General features: G+C 38.7%; 1 long non-coding RNA gene across 1 annotated transcript; it reads left to right on the forward strand.

Moving 5' to 3' along the window:
* Positions 1–12,328: 12,328 nt before the first annotated feature.
* On the forward strand, positions 12,329–13,637 carry LOC111738487. The gene is made up of 2 exons (XR_002779870.1): positions 12,329–12,699; positions 12,850–13,637. It is a non-coding gene; the product is annotated as an uncharacterized LOC111738487 (long non-coding RNA).
* Positions 13,638–15,597: the final 1,960 nt, after the last annotated feature.

Consider the following 15,597-nt stretch of genomic DNA (forward strand, 5'->3'; position numbering starts at 1 on the left):
TGACTCTGCCCATAAACGGAAACTGTGAATACACAATAGAAATTCAACACAAAGAACAATTATTTGCTCAGGAAAAGTACACTCACATATTTGCCAAGGGTGAAAAATAAAGATGGGATTTTTTTTTCCTACTGAATAAGAAGACATCATAGTTTTTCAGGATGACCTTTAGAGGTCGACATAATAGAGGGCAGCTACCAGGCTAAGCCACAAAATAGCCTTTGCGTTTACTGTTCCAGAATGTACTCTTCCAAAGTCACCAATGAGAAAGGGGCTGATCCCAAGCTGTGAGGCCAGGCAACGTATCTTTAGGGCCTAACTCCAACTGTCGCATATATAAGCTCTGTGGTATCACAAGATCTGAGTTTGAATCCTGACCCTGTGATCTTGGATATGTCATTTAACTTCCTCCCTCAAGGTAAAATTAGGTAATGTAGGTGAGAAATTGTGCGTGAGGTGTCCCAGGAAGTCCAATTTGCAATTCAGGGTCTGGTTGTGCCTGGGAAGTGGGGAGTCTGGAGATTCCCAAGTCTATTTCATGAATTGATTTGCATACAAGCAAGAGGTAGTTAACTTGAGCAGGAAGGTAACTCAGGAGGGAAAAGAAAAATAGTATTATAAGAAGAAATTACGTCTAATGTCCAGCTTGAAGACTGTGGAGTGAGGGACTGTTTTATTCTAAACTTTATGAGGCCTAAGACCCATGCACAAGCACGTGTAGTAACACCTGGGAAGTTTCAGAAATACCTGGAGGAAACTGAGAAGGAGGAAGGAGTTTGTTGGGATGTTCAGCAGTAATGTTTGTAGAGGATCTGATTCAGGGAAATTGGGATTAAAAGGTCAAACTGACTTTGTTTCCCCAAACATAGAGGCTGTTTAATGTCACAATAACATGATGAAGTAAATCTTATTATTTCCATTTACCCCATTTCTGAGCTTCAGAAAGTTTAGGTAGATAGCTGAAGTTAACGCTATTGATATGCGTACAGTATGATTTTAACCAAAGTCTTATTAACAAAAGAAAATGTCCTTTCCAGTAGATCACATGGTCCTTAAGCCTTAAATCCTATTCATTTGCCTATTCACAGCTGTAAAATTTTTAAAACAGACAAATGGAAAGGATGCTAGATTGTTTTAGATGCAGTAGAATTAATAGAGTCAAAAAGAGGGTGAGCAGAAATTGGTTTTGAGAACACAGGCATACAAATCGGGAAGCTCACATCTTTATACTTTTTGTATAAACACTTTTCTTTCTTGGATTCTCAAGAATACAGACCGGAAATACTGAGAATGAGATCACTGTGTCAATGCCCTTCTAAAGGTCAAACACTTACTTTATCTAACTCTGATTTTCTTGGGTTGCATAGAAATTGGTGAGCTTTTGCTTAATCACTGAAGGTTCTGGCACCTCATGTTGGAGATTTAAGCCATTTTGGCTGATGCCCTGGTTTACCTTGGAGTAACACGGTAAGCTCTCCCAACAAGTGTTTTTGTTTTTGTTTTGTTTTGTTTTTGTGGTTTTGATTGTTTAATGGTGACCTTAGGTTGTAAAGAAAAACCTCAACAAAGGTGATATTGTCTCTAGCAGCTTTAGTTTTACCTAGGTCGTGTATGAGCTATCTGGATTTCTTGAATCCTAAGTGCAGCCACATAAATCTTGCCTTTCCCTGAAGCAATTTCAGTCATTTATCATTAACAAGTAGAGAGTTCTTTTCATGTTTCAGATATACTGCATGCAATTCTCTGAGACCAGAACCTCCTTTCCTGCCTTGTCAGGCAAGCTCTGCCCAGGAAAATCATTAAGCCTGTTCAGCCTTAGAAAAAATATATATAATTTACTCAAAAGTTAGCCTTTATGTTTATGCACCTCTTCTTATTTATGGAGAATGCTTTAGGCTTTCACATTTATCTTTACAAAGTGCCTTCACATTTATTTCTCATTCAATTCTCTGTGATTTCGGAAAGGCAGATATCACTGCCTTTACAGATAAGTCCGAGAAAGCTTAATGACTATGACAAAGGTCTTAAGGCTAACTAACGGCAGAGGTCTTACAACTCTCCATTCTATGCACTGTTTCATGACTGTTCTGCTTACTTATTGCTGTGCAAGAAACAACTCCAAACCTAGTACTCACAGATTCAGAGCATCAGGAATTTAGACAGGACACAGTGGAGATGGCCCGTCTCTGCTCCTCAACGTCTGGGGCCTCAGAGCTAGGAAGAACGCTGGAGGTGGCTAAAATGACTTGGTGTTGGAATTGTCTGAAAGCTTCTTTACTCACGTGGCTGGTGTCTGGCAAAGATAACTAAACCACTCATCTGGGGCTGTGAACCAGAAAACCTACGTGATCTTTCAACATGGCTTGGACCACTCGCAGCATGACGTCTGGATAATGAGAGCATCCCAATGGGGAGCGTCCAGAGGAGGAGTGTCTCAAGAGAACTAGGCAGAAGCTGCATGGCTCAGATGTCATACAATGTCCTTTCTGCTATTAGTTATAAGTGAAAGGAGAGTCTTGGTGGAGGAGTGGCAAAGTCACATTCAGAAGAGCACGTGGAATGCAGATGCTATTGCAGCCATTTTTGAAAAATACTATCTTCCACAGTGAGCACAACTATATTTTTTATATCACGTGGGATGAAAGAAAAAAATAGCTGAAGTAGGGCTCTAAGTGGTTATAACATAAATAAGAAAATATTAAGAGCTTTCCTACACACCATCAATAACAAGTAAGGACATAAAGTGAAAAAAAAATGCTCTGTTCACATCAGCATAGTAAAATATAAAAGAATTTAGAAAAAAGATAACAAAAGTTATATAGCACTCATATGAAAAAATATTAAGTATTCTGAAATATATTTAAAAACTGAAGTAAGGGAAGAAAGATATATTGTTTCTTACTAATATAATTTCTGACCAAATGCATTATCATGCTCCTGAACAATTTTATTTCTGCTACAAATGTAATAATTCCCAGAAAGAGCCCAACATAGAGTCATGTGAATTTGACAATACTAATGTAAATTTCATTTCAAAGAATAAAAGTGTTTGAACAGTCAATAGTTAAAGAATAAAGAAGGAAATAAAAAGCACACCAGTTATTAACATGTTATGAAGCTTCAATAGTTTACATAAAAGAACATCCGATAATTAATGGGGTAAAAGTATGCCTGAGACAGTCCCAATTTACACCTCTTGTCCCAGTGTAATTATAGTTTCTTTAACTCTCAGAAGTGTCCTGGTTTGAATGATGAATTATTTGGCCATCCTACAATTAATCACATATATTTATTTCTACTCCCTTCCCACACCCCACTTAAATGACAGTGATATATTTTTAAAATATTAGTGACAAAGTCAAAGAAGAGATGGATGAATGAATGGAAGAGTGGATATACATATTGTGTAGGTGGATAGATAGGTAAATGGATGTATATAGGTAGTTGAGTGGATATATAGATACTAAGTATATTGATCATTCAACTAACCCAGCTAATAAAAAGAAGATCAACTAGTGATGTGTGCTGTGATGAGATTTAAAGCTGGATGTGATAATCAATAGTTACCTCAGCTGTCTTTGGAGGAAAATCTCTGAAGAGGTTAAATTTAAATCGTGGTGTGAATGGCAAGGAACAAGTCATTCAAAGAGCTGGAGAGGATGTTTTTTACTCAGAGAGAATAATCAGTGCAAAGGCTATAAACTAAGAATAAACTTAGCTTGTTTTGAGAAACTTAAGTGCTTCTGTAGCTGAAGCATTGTACCCATGTTAAGATGAAGTCTGCGAGATGGGCCCTACCATTTAGGGCTTTGTAAGCTAGAGTAAGAAGTTTGGCTTTCATCCTAAATGTAATGTGAGGCAATTAGAAACTTTTAAGGAGAAGAGTAACATCTGATAGACACTTTTAAATAGAGGAAGTGAAGAGACTACATTGTGGAGAGGCAAGAGTAGACGCTGGCTGATCAGTTAGAAGGCTCTTGCAGTGGTCCCTACGGGAGGGGATAGTGTCTTAGACAAAAATGGTAGAAAGAAAGGTGGATAGAAGTGTTCTGACTTGGGGAGAAGAGTTGACAGTACTTGCAAAAGCCATAAAGAGAAAGACTGATGGACATGTCTGTATGGAAATGTAAATCTTGTATATCAAAAGGACCTTAAACAAATTAAGAGAAAAATAGGTGTAACATATATAACAAAGGACTTAGATAAAGCATACATGGTGTATGTAAAAAAAAAGATTAATATCCAAAATATATAAAGGTACAAATCAATCAGAAAAAGATAACTCAATAGAAAAATGAGCAACAATATAAACCGATAATTTACAGAAAAAATACAAAGGGAAATTACATATGCAAAAACATTCAACCCACTAATAAACAAAGATTTATGAGATATTACTTTACTTTTTCTGAATACACAAATTAATATATAAAATTTAAAATATAATAAAAGAGAAAAATGTACAATTTTAAATATTTTGTATTGGTCGACATTCTGAGGAAATGCACTCTTGTCCTCTACTAGTAGGAATATAAACGAATACTGAAATTTAGAGTATGTCTACATCTATCAATGTTTTTAAAAGATGTTGGATTTCCCAGATATTTATTTTAGAGAGAGACTTTCAAATGTGGACATAGAGGTACATAAAAGAATATTCATTGCAAGGATATTTGTAATGGGACAAAAGAGAAACCATCTACTTGACCATTTTTAGTGACACATCGTGAAATATAATGAAAATACTATGAAGACATTTAAAAGAGTGGCATTTATATATATTTACTTACTTGGAAATGTCTCTATGATTTTGTTAAAGGAGAAAAAGTCAAGTCATAAAACAATGTGAGGGGTCTGTTTTGATTTACATGGAGAAATCTAAAACTATATGTGGATGTATATAAATACATAGAATAATATCTGGTAGGCCACACATTAGACACTTATCAGTGGTTCCACAGTGGGCCACAGAGTTGGTTGGTCTTGCTCAGGGGAAAGCCGATGGCCAAAGAAGCACTTCTGCTTTTACTCCACACATTTCTACATCATCTGAATATTTATTAGCATATATTTATGCATTACTGAGTAATCATCTTAAAATATTTTTTGAGGTTTGTTTACTTTTTGAAATCTAAATACATTGGGTAATAAAACTTAGAGTCTTGGCAATCACCCATGCCTTAGAAAAAATTATGGCAACACTCACAAAAAAGGCTTCAGTGCTAAATTGTGGTGACACTTTGCTAGGGGTGGGGGTGAGGGGCAGTGAATTTAATAGATCTTTACTGACCAAGGTTCACATGTGTACAACGCAGAGTTTGGACAAGTGGCATTAAAGAAGTGCTACAAGAAGAATTGTCCGGGAACTTGGTGGGTGGAAAGAGAAAGGCAGTGATCTCTAACCTCTCTGGATCTCATTTTCCTTATCTAGAAAACAAAGTACCATGCTCGCTTCGGCAGTACATATACTAAAGCAAAAGTATTGGCCGAAGCAGCTTTGTAAACTTTTTTTTTAACAGAACAGTTTTCTACCCCCAAAATGAAACCTTATAAAAATCTCACTATTTCAGACTTATAAAGGCAGAAGGTCAAGGACTGGAGTCCCACCCCCTGGGCAACATGCAGGCTTCCCCAGGGGAACCTGAGGCCTCACAGAACACTCTCTGAAAACCTCTAGTCCAGATCACTTCTAAAGTCTTTTTTTTTTTTAAGTGCATAGTTTTCATCCACTAAATGTAATTTATGAGACCCAGCCAAATGAAAGCCCCAGTGAGTATTGTGTTACATGTAGGTAGAATTGGACTGAGGGACAGGAAGAAGGAGAAGCAAAAAGAAGCAGCATTTATTACACTGTTAACATGGACTAGGCATTGTGTAAGGCATTTTAATACCTTATTTTGCTTAATCCTCACAACCACCCCATATTTTTAGCCTTATAAAGATGAGGAAACCAGGAGATAAGGAACTTGCCGCAGGTCACACAGTAAGTGCTGGGCTGGAATTCTAACCATATTTGCCTAATTTGAAAGGCCACACTATGTAGGCCTAGAGCACAGTGCCCTATTAGAGAAAAGAGGACACAACTAAAGATAGCAATTCTGGGGGCCTCAGAGGGTGGCGGAGGATACCATAAGAGGAGGTGGGAGGACTGCCAACACCAGCTCCTCGCACTTCCAAATTGTGACTGGGACTATGCCTCTTACGATCTATTTGGGGAGCTAAGACTATCATATGCGAAACAAGTTAAGGAAAACATGAGGCAGCATGTAATTAGCTGTTCAACCACATGGTATATTCTTGAATTTGGGGAGCTTCGAATTACTTTTTTGGGAGTGATAAATTTATACTATTCTCGTTCTACCCTTTCCAGATACCAGGCAGAGCTATGGGTGTGGTCAGTGCTTGTGATCAAGGCATCACAGTGTGTATTGAACACCTGTGAGCATGATACACTCACACATGTATGCTACAATGATCCCATAATATCTGCCTCCATTACACCAGCAATGGACCTAAATGCCTAACTTAATAGGCAGAGCTTTTCTGAATGCTAAATGAGCAGCACGCTAGTTGTCCCTACTGGTAACTTACCATGGTAATTTACATTATTTTCCAGGTAATTGATTTGCAGAACAGCCAGTCAAAAGCTGAGTCATACTGGAAGAAAGCCCAAAAGGCTTCCCTGCGCAGCAACCTTTACAAAAAGGTCGTCCTTTATAGAATGCAAACAAAATGGCCTCTACAGTTTACTAATGTTCACGAGAGTTATTATTATAAATGCAAACACTTTTATACTCTAATGACTCTAATGATGCCACATGAACACGGTATCTGCCTACAAGTTACTTAGAAGCAGCCTGAGGTGCAACATAAGCTGCCAGGTCCTGTCAAATATAACTGGAAGCACTTTGTCTTCTGAACTGGAAGATCTACACAGAATGCTGCCACAGTAACCAATGACCGATGCTTCACTAAGCCAGAGTGTACGTTTTTCTGTGTCCTCAGATTGTATAATTCTAAAGGGAATAAAATATCGACATATCCCTAATCTAAACCATTCATTCAATTGCTATTTATATAAAAGGCAATTTAAAATAATAAAGAAAGAATTCACTAAGGCATCAAACACAATTTCAATTTTAATATCAATTTCACAAGACAAACAGTAGATGTAGAAGTTGACATGATTTTTTTTATTCAAAAAAGTAAACAGAAACTACATCTACATATGTGTATGTCGCCATGGCTAGTATAACCTGGCATGTAGTTGATGCTCAATAAATGTTGATTATGTAAATAAAGAATATTTAGTTATGGGATGTTATGTGATTAGTATAATATACAGTTTTACTTGAAGACTGGTTTTTCTGTAGAGGTTTAAAAGTTATAGATGTTTTTCCATTGTAGCAGAATACCCACCATAGACCAAATTTGTATTTCCTTTTCCTCTCTAATAAAAGTTTATAGTAACCAAACATCCTACTCTGCCTCATTTAAGAAGAGTTCTGATGTAATTATTAACAGTGCTTTTAAAAAATATTTCAGTTCTGGAAACAAATTAAGCAAACTATATAGTTATCTAGAAAAGTGCCATAAAATGACCTTTATATCATTGGAGATTGTCCCCTGTAGACAATGATCACCTAAATGATCAACTAAAAGAAGAATAGCTGTGAATACCTTGAAATCACTCTGAAACCTTCTTAGAGGATAAAATACCTTTGAGTTACTGAGGTATCGTCCCTGAGAAGAGAGATTGAGCAAGTTTTTTCTTTTAGTATAAGAGAAATCAGACTCTGTGATCTCATAGGAGAGAGAGGAGATGTAGTTCTGGGTCTGAAATGGACAGATGTCAGACCAGACCCACCCAGGAAACCTGTGGCCTAATTATGCCCTGAGAGGTACCTGTGTGAAAAAGAGCCAAGCTTAGTGCTGAAAGAGTGGTATTGGACACCCTCTTAGGACCCCCATAGCCTAGGCAGGGTCTCCATCAGTCTGGAACCATAGAACAGGTATAACAAACACCACCTCCCTAGGGATCAGTCTACAACAGTGACATCATGTGACAGTCAGTGACAATGAGAACTGATCAGATTCATTTTCTCTCCTTACTTAGTTGTAAAAGCTAGGCTCTTATCTCTCTCTTGCTCCCCAGTATTCTTGGAGACTCAAAAGAGACAAATAAAGCAGAATGGGCTCAAGAGATTATTTGAAAAGAATAAAAGGAAGGTGGCTTTAACTTAATACCAAGTTTGCAGAGGAATTCACTTAAGACAGACAAAAAGCATAGGGCCTAAATAACAACAAGCAATTTTAGGTAATATTTTGAGAAGACTGTTTTGAACACAGACAGAATGTCCACACCTGGAGTTCTTCAAGACCAGAGTGGCTCACAGTCAAGTAAGCACGTGATCGACTTGAGTCCCAAAGTCAAGCAATGATAGGGATCTTCTGCTTATAAACAACTCACTAGAAGTTCTCTCTGGGCTTGACAACAAAGACCAGAGGGCAGTCTTCTCTGTCTAAAAAGAAATCTAGGCTGATGAAGAAATATTGATTCTTAGAAGTTTCAGGACAATGATATGATTTATAGAGCTTAGAACTGTTTTGAGAACCATCTGAAATTGAGAAGTTTTTTTTTTTTTTTCTATAGAAGTATTATCAGAATGGCTACCAGAAAAACTAAGACTCTGAAAACCAAAATCCAAACTTAAAGTGCTATTGGGAATAAGTGCCTCTCTTTATCACCACTTGCCATTCCAAAGAGATCTCCTTAGAGACACCACGAGACTCAGTGAAGAAGAACAGATAAAAACCGAGAGCACTAGAGAATTTATAGAAAAGACACCTGTAAAGAAGATTGATAAAAAACAAAGAAAGAAATGCAAGGTAAAAAACAAACAAACAAACGAACAAAAAAACAAGAAAAAAATACAGGACAAAGAAGATTGAAAGAACCTGAAAAGCACCCCAAATATGGCACATACATTGAGAAAACATCTGATATTATAACATGATTTCAAGAGAAGACTCCTCAAAACAAAAGGATCACCAAGAGATGTGAATGTGTTTGTACTGGAAAAGAAAGAAGTGAGACTCTAAGAAGAAGACTAAATGTAGAACTAATATTTTTCCTTTTAGGTAAAGGCCAGTATTTACATAGCTCAATGTCTACATTTACAGTTATGTAACAAGCAATGTGGTACGTTGAGTTACCCATGTAAGCAGTCATAGATCTGGTGGGGATGTGTAGTGAATTCTCTGATCACTAAATGAACAGCTCCACAAGATGGCATATAGGAAATTTTCACTGCTTATAGACAGGGCCAGTGCCTGACATCCATGAAAAGTGAATTTATTTCTCTACAAAGAGCGTGGTGCTTCAAAGGGAAACCTACAGATTAAATCTCATCTCTTATCTCAATGAAAGTTGAAAATGGTTAGTTGCTGCCAATTATGAAATACTTCTATTGTCGGCTATTTGGTGGTGAGGTGTCATTTTTAAAAACTGGTTTCACTGATAATTATGCAGCATAAGGTTTATGTTCTAACTTCTCTGAGATTTGGTCAGCAGTTTCTCAGGTTTGAAATAGAAGTAGGTTCTTTGCAAAAGTATATTCTCAAGTCCTTACTCACTGTATCACGTTCTGATTTTGGAAATCGAAAACTCTCAGTAAAGAAATCATGACTGATTTAATTAGTGAATTGGATCCCTTTAAGAATTGTTTTGAGTAATACTTAATAAAGAATGAATCATTTCATTAATAGCCAGGCAAAAGAGCTTGTAGAATTTCACTCTCCTCACCACCACCCCCCAATCCTATGACTTGATTGGGTTGTTAAATACAGTTGCGAAACGTATTTGCAAAAACTAAACAAATTCAAACATTTGAAGAATGTGTTAAGCATCCGGTGAGGTATGAAAAAGTAACCCTTGTGTTATAGAACAGAAGACAAAAAGAATAATTGTGGACTTATTCAAGTAAACAGGATGTGCTGTCATAATCGATTTAAAGTCAAATACAAGGATCTGGCAATCAGATCAGGAATGAAAACAAGGAAAAACTAGTGCCAGCCCTTGTAGATGAATGTCAAGGGAAGCTAGCAGGGGAGCCTCACTGTTGCACAAATCTTCATTTCTATTCCTCACCTTGTTAAGGCTTCACTCTATGACATGGGCAAGATACTCATTCATTCAACAAATACATATTGATGCACACACTGAACTAGGTTCCTAGCACACTGAATTCAAATGCCTTTTTGCCTGTAATCTGAAAAACAATACCCCTGCTTGCCTTGATTTAGCAACATATGGGGAAAGAACTTCTGATGAGACAAAACAACACAGTTCTAGTTCATGTTCGATTATTTATTAACTATGTGACCATGAGCAAATTAAGTCCTTGGTCTAATTTGTAAAATGTCTTATAAACAACTGCCCATGTGTGCCCAATATAAACTCTTATAAAATTATAAGTGATGATAAATATTAAGCAAATTGCTTTGACAGTGATGGGCACACAGTGCAAGCCGGGCCTGTTGTGTCACAATCAGAAAGCTTTAAGATGGTGAGTCTGGAAGTCTGGTAGCCATCCATGTCCTTTCCACATGAAGAGAGATGAGAGACATAAAGAATTCCCATGAAATATGAACTAGTTCTAGTCTTCTGGAGACTTCTCGGGGCTCGTTTCTCACATCTTCCTTCAGTTCTATTCTTTTTTTTTGTGCGTACACTAATTTGGATTGGTTTCTGTCACCATTGCAAAGGCTGACCCATAGAAAAAGACAGAGACACTCACTCGTATTTTCTTCCCTCTTGGGTTAATGCTAGCTCTAAGAATGCTTGGGGCTGGGAAAGTGGCCAGAACTCTGTTATAAAGAAGATTCAAAGCCACAACCTCTGATTTTGGTGGAGAAGGGATGAATGCTGATTTTTGGACAGAGCAGTGGTGGTAAGGAGGGAATGAGCCTGGGGTCCTCTGGCCTAGGTGAGACCCCCAAAGCTACGCAATCCTTACCTTTAAGCCACAATTAAGAAATTAGAGGCATAAACAGGATATAAATCCCTGGCATTGCAACTAAGTTTTGACTTTAAGCCATTCATATAGTCTTTCCAGGACTGATTTTCACCTATAAAATAAAATCTCACTTTGCAAAATGCTATAATTCTTTACTTTAAACTTAACAAAAATAACTATACGAAGAGTGGATGGGTAGAGATGTAAATAAAAATAGCTCATTGAGATTATATTTATTTTTAATAACATTTACAATAGCAATAATAACTAAAAATATATAGCATTACTACACGACAGGCACTGTTCTAAACGCATTACCTATGTTAACTCATTTAATCCTCACCTCAATTCTTTGAGATAGATATTACTAACCCCATTTTATCGTTGAAGAAACAAAGGCACAGAAAAGTCAAGTAATCTGCCCAAGGCTACACAATTAGCATGTCAGAAAGAGGAACTTAACTCATGCAATTAGTATCCTAAACCCAAGCTCTTCATAATGATGCTACACATCTGTTGTTAAGTGTACCTGCTTCTCTACCCAGCACAAAGTAGAATTCGACAAGTGCTTATTAAATGTTAGCAGATGAAAAAAGTGACCTTTGTGAAGGCATTAATATTTTTTAAAGTTATGGTGGAGGTAGTGAAGGTAACTGTCCATGGAACAAGATATCCTCTCTTGGGGATACTTTATAGCCACACTCCCAAACGCACAGTCGTTTTTGTCATGCTTTGCCTAGAGCTGTTGGCACATTCTGTGTAAGGGCTAAGTGACTTTGGTTAAAGGTAAGACAATCTTTGTGTGATTTCCTTGGAAACTGAGTTATACCAAGCAGACTGGCTTTTGACAGGCAGTCCCTACCTCAGGCCACTGGGTAAAATCATAGAAAATGAACTATTGGAGACAAAGAAGAGCAGTAGAAGAATATGGTCACCAAAAAGATTCTTTTTTTTTCTCCCAATTTTTAAATAAAGGTACTATTTCCTCTCTCATCAGAGACCTACATAAAAACAGTCCTTTATCATGAGTTTCTTAGCATCCAGAGAGTAGACAAAATGGCTTCGGTAACTAGAGTCTATAATTTGAACAGTGTCCTTACAATAAGGCTTATTAAAGACTATTTAGTAAGTAAATTGGAATTTAGATCAGAGTAAAATTTTGATAAGTAATCTCACTGCCCCTTTAAACAAGAATCAGATTTTTCTACACTAACTTTACTGTGAAGAATTATGTTGCCAGAGTTAAACTCGGCGGTTTAATAAAACCACTCCCTCATCGGAATGCTGAGATCAAGCTTATTAATCCGTACCAGCAGAGCTTATCTAAGCAATGGAAAAGGCCATTGTAATGATTATCTACTATGTGGTTTTACAAAACAGCCAAAGTTTAGCAACTTGCACTTTTATTGTCTAATGGCTTCAAAGATCTAAGGAACCAAATGGCTTAAAGATTAATTCAAACTCAAATCCGGACAACTGCCAGGGTTTGGAAATTTTAGATTATAAAGACTACGGATAGATCTCATGTGAACAGAACAATAACTGTGGAAAAAAACTATTAGGTCACACTGGATGTACCGATCTCCCTGCCGGTTCTAGAGAAGCAATTAAAGACTCCCTTGCTCCGATGTTGTTTGGCTCCGTGCAGAGGGACAGCTTTAACTCCTTGTGGTGTAGCCAGGTTAGCCAGGGAGCACATAGGACACTGCCCATACGGACAGAAGGTGGGGCGGGGCGATGGGGCCGCCTGCCGGAACTGAATCGTGGACTGAGCCCAGGCGTGTGCTTAAACGGACCTTCAACAGAACATCCTGGGACTCTTATTTTGCAGAACTTTCTCCCTTGTGGAAATGTAGCCTCAAGAGCAACACCTCGCCAAGCCCTGAGAAGATGGAAACACTCCCCGCTGGGGACAGCCTACTGAGTTCAGCCCACGGAAAAGCCCTGCCTGTTTGAGCTCAGACGCCTCCCCAGTTGCACCAGGACGCAGGTGCACGTTCTCACTTGTCAGATGTCTTTTGTATTATTTGCACAAGCGGTGAGACTGTGTGGACAGAATGCTCTCTAGACGGAAATACAGCGCTTTTTTTAGAGACTGAACTAGAGGTTTGGGGAAGCCTTTACCGTGAAGATAATCATTATGTCAAACAGAGATTGTACAAGCCAGAAAATGAAGTTTGGAGTGATCCAAAGAGCTTACCTTTACTCCTGCCTAGAAAATTAACTAATAAAAGCTGAATTGAAAAGATGACTCCCTCTGCCCCTTCTGACAATTTGCACAGATAAGACTGATCTAGAAACTCTAGACTGGAAATAAATTTCTGACCTTGGGCCCCAAATTGGATGGCTTCAGATATATTCCATATGCTTCAGATATATTCCATATGCTTCATACTAGAGCAGAAACCTATGGGAGAGAACTTCGGATTTCATTTTGAACTTGTAGATACCTTACCTTTAAAAAAAAAAAAATCATTATTCAAATATTTCTAAAGCCCACTTAGACTATAAAGTCCTTGAGGATTGAGATTAGGCCGCTCTTTCCCCTGTGGGGCCACACACTCCTTTAGAACAGTGCTCACAGCTGTGACTGCAGCCAGCCTCTAAGGCGGCACCCAAGGATCCCTGCCTCCTGATATTCACACACTGGTACAGTTCTTTCCCAAACTGTTCCAAAGTCGGTTTGTGTGAACAAGAGAGTATGGCGGAAGTGAAAGAATGGCACTTCTGAGATTAATTAACAAAAGACTGTGGCTTCTTTTTGGCACTCACTCTCCCTCTTCCTCTTTCACCTCCCTCTAACTCCCTCTCTTTTTCTCTGCCCCTCACCCCCCAACCACCACCACGTTCAGGGAAAAAGCAGTGTATCACGTTTGAGCAGCCTCACAGAGAGGTTCACATGACCAGGACCCGCCGGCCTACCAACAGCCAGTGAGACACTACGGTCTAACAACAACCACGTGAGTGAGCATAGAACAGACTCACTAACCTCGGTCTGGCCTTGGGATGACTGCAGTCCCCACCAACTGTTTAACAGTGTCCTTGCGAAGGACTGAGGCAGAACACCTAGTCAAGGTGCACCTGAATTCCAAAATAAGGGGCTACATTTTAGGGTAGCTTTGTTACTCAGCAACAGATAACTAATGCAACTACAGAGCCTGCACCCCTTCCTTCTCACAGTAGCTATTCTAATAAAACTCAACTATAGGCATAAGGGAGGCGACCAGGTCCAATTGAGTTCCTGGTCCTGATCTAAATGTTTCTGTCCAGCTAACCCTGGACCAAAACCATCTTCCACGCCTCCTAGGGAAGACTGCATGGTCCTTTGAAGATGAACTGTGCTCATGTAGCTCACTTTAAGCTGGTTCCCACTGCTCCCTCCCTGAGTTACATGAGACGCCCCCATTACATGTCCATTTATTCATTCATTTAACAAATACTTAATGAGTGCCACTGTTCTAGGTGCTTGGGCCACAGCAGTGAACAAAACTAAGAAGGCCCCTGGCCTTGGGAGCTTACATCTAGCATACCTTCCTGATAAGCTATGTCTCCCAAACCCCAGAGCTGTCCTTTTGACCTCTTCTACAGCTGCTTGGGCTCTGAATCCCCATCTAACTCTTGCTTATGGGGACCCAGCACTAGATAGCCTTTTCAATGGAAGCCTGAAAGATATACTTCTTCTATAATAGGCAGCACTTATAACAGCCTTTAGCAATGACTAGTAGTCATTTAGCCCATAATCGAGACAACTGAATAACATAGTTATGGGCACATTCAATGGAAGTAGGAACTTACCACACATACTATCCCTCCAATGTATATGTGCAATGGCATTTAACAGTGTTCTTTATACCATAAAGTTTTAATAAACAAATCATATTTTATCAGCTGATAAACATCCTGATGTGACGTTTCCTGCCCAATAGCCAATTAGACCTGGACAGTGCAGATCAGTGAGATACAACCAATACAGTTAAATAAAAATTAGACAATAAATTGTGTCTAACATGCATGTATAATCACATGTCCATGCCTTAAATGCTTTTTCCACTCACCTGGGCTCATTTTTATTCTAGCACAAACTCTCAGTTGAAAGAAAACTCATGTTTCCTAGGTCACTGCAGCCAGAAAACAAATATGTTGTCAAAACAATTGTCACAAAACACTATTCCTCACTCTGCCCCAGTCAGACTTAGTTCCTCCCAAGAAGTATGAAAAATTTCAAGAACTGCTGTTTCTGTGTTCTACAAGCCAGTCTTTGGCATGGCCTCTGGCTTGTGCTCTTCTCCTGTCCTAGATATAGGATGATATCTGTCCCTACCATGGACTCCGAAAGCAGCAGGCACCACCAATGCCCACTAAAGGAGCAATGCCTCATACCGAGTGTGGAGCTCTGATCCAACGCCACAATCCCCCGAAGTCACGATGCCTCTTTTTGACAAAGTTGCTAGAACTGGTACACAGGAACCAGGAATTAGTCTGGGTGTTAGGGATTAATTTGAAGGGGCAGCCACAATGTCACTCCTTCTCTAGCATTGGTCCCCCTTTCTTTCCGGGAATGAAATTTTGCTCAGGAGAC

This window comes from Pteropus vampyrus, unplaced genomic scaffold (assembly GCF_000151845.1).
Source record: "Pteropus vampyrus isolate Shadow unplaced genomic scaffold, Pvam_2.0 Scaffold39, whole genome shotgun sequence".
Classification (NCBI taxonomy): domain Eukaryota; kingdom Metazoa; phylum Chordata; class Mammalia; order Chiroptera; family Pteropodidae; genus Pteropus; species Pteropus vampyrus.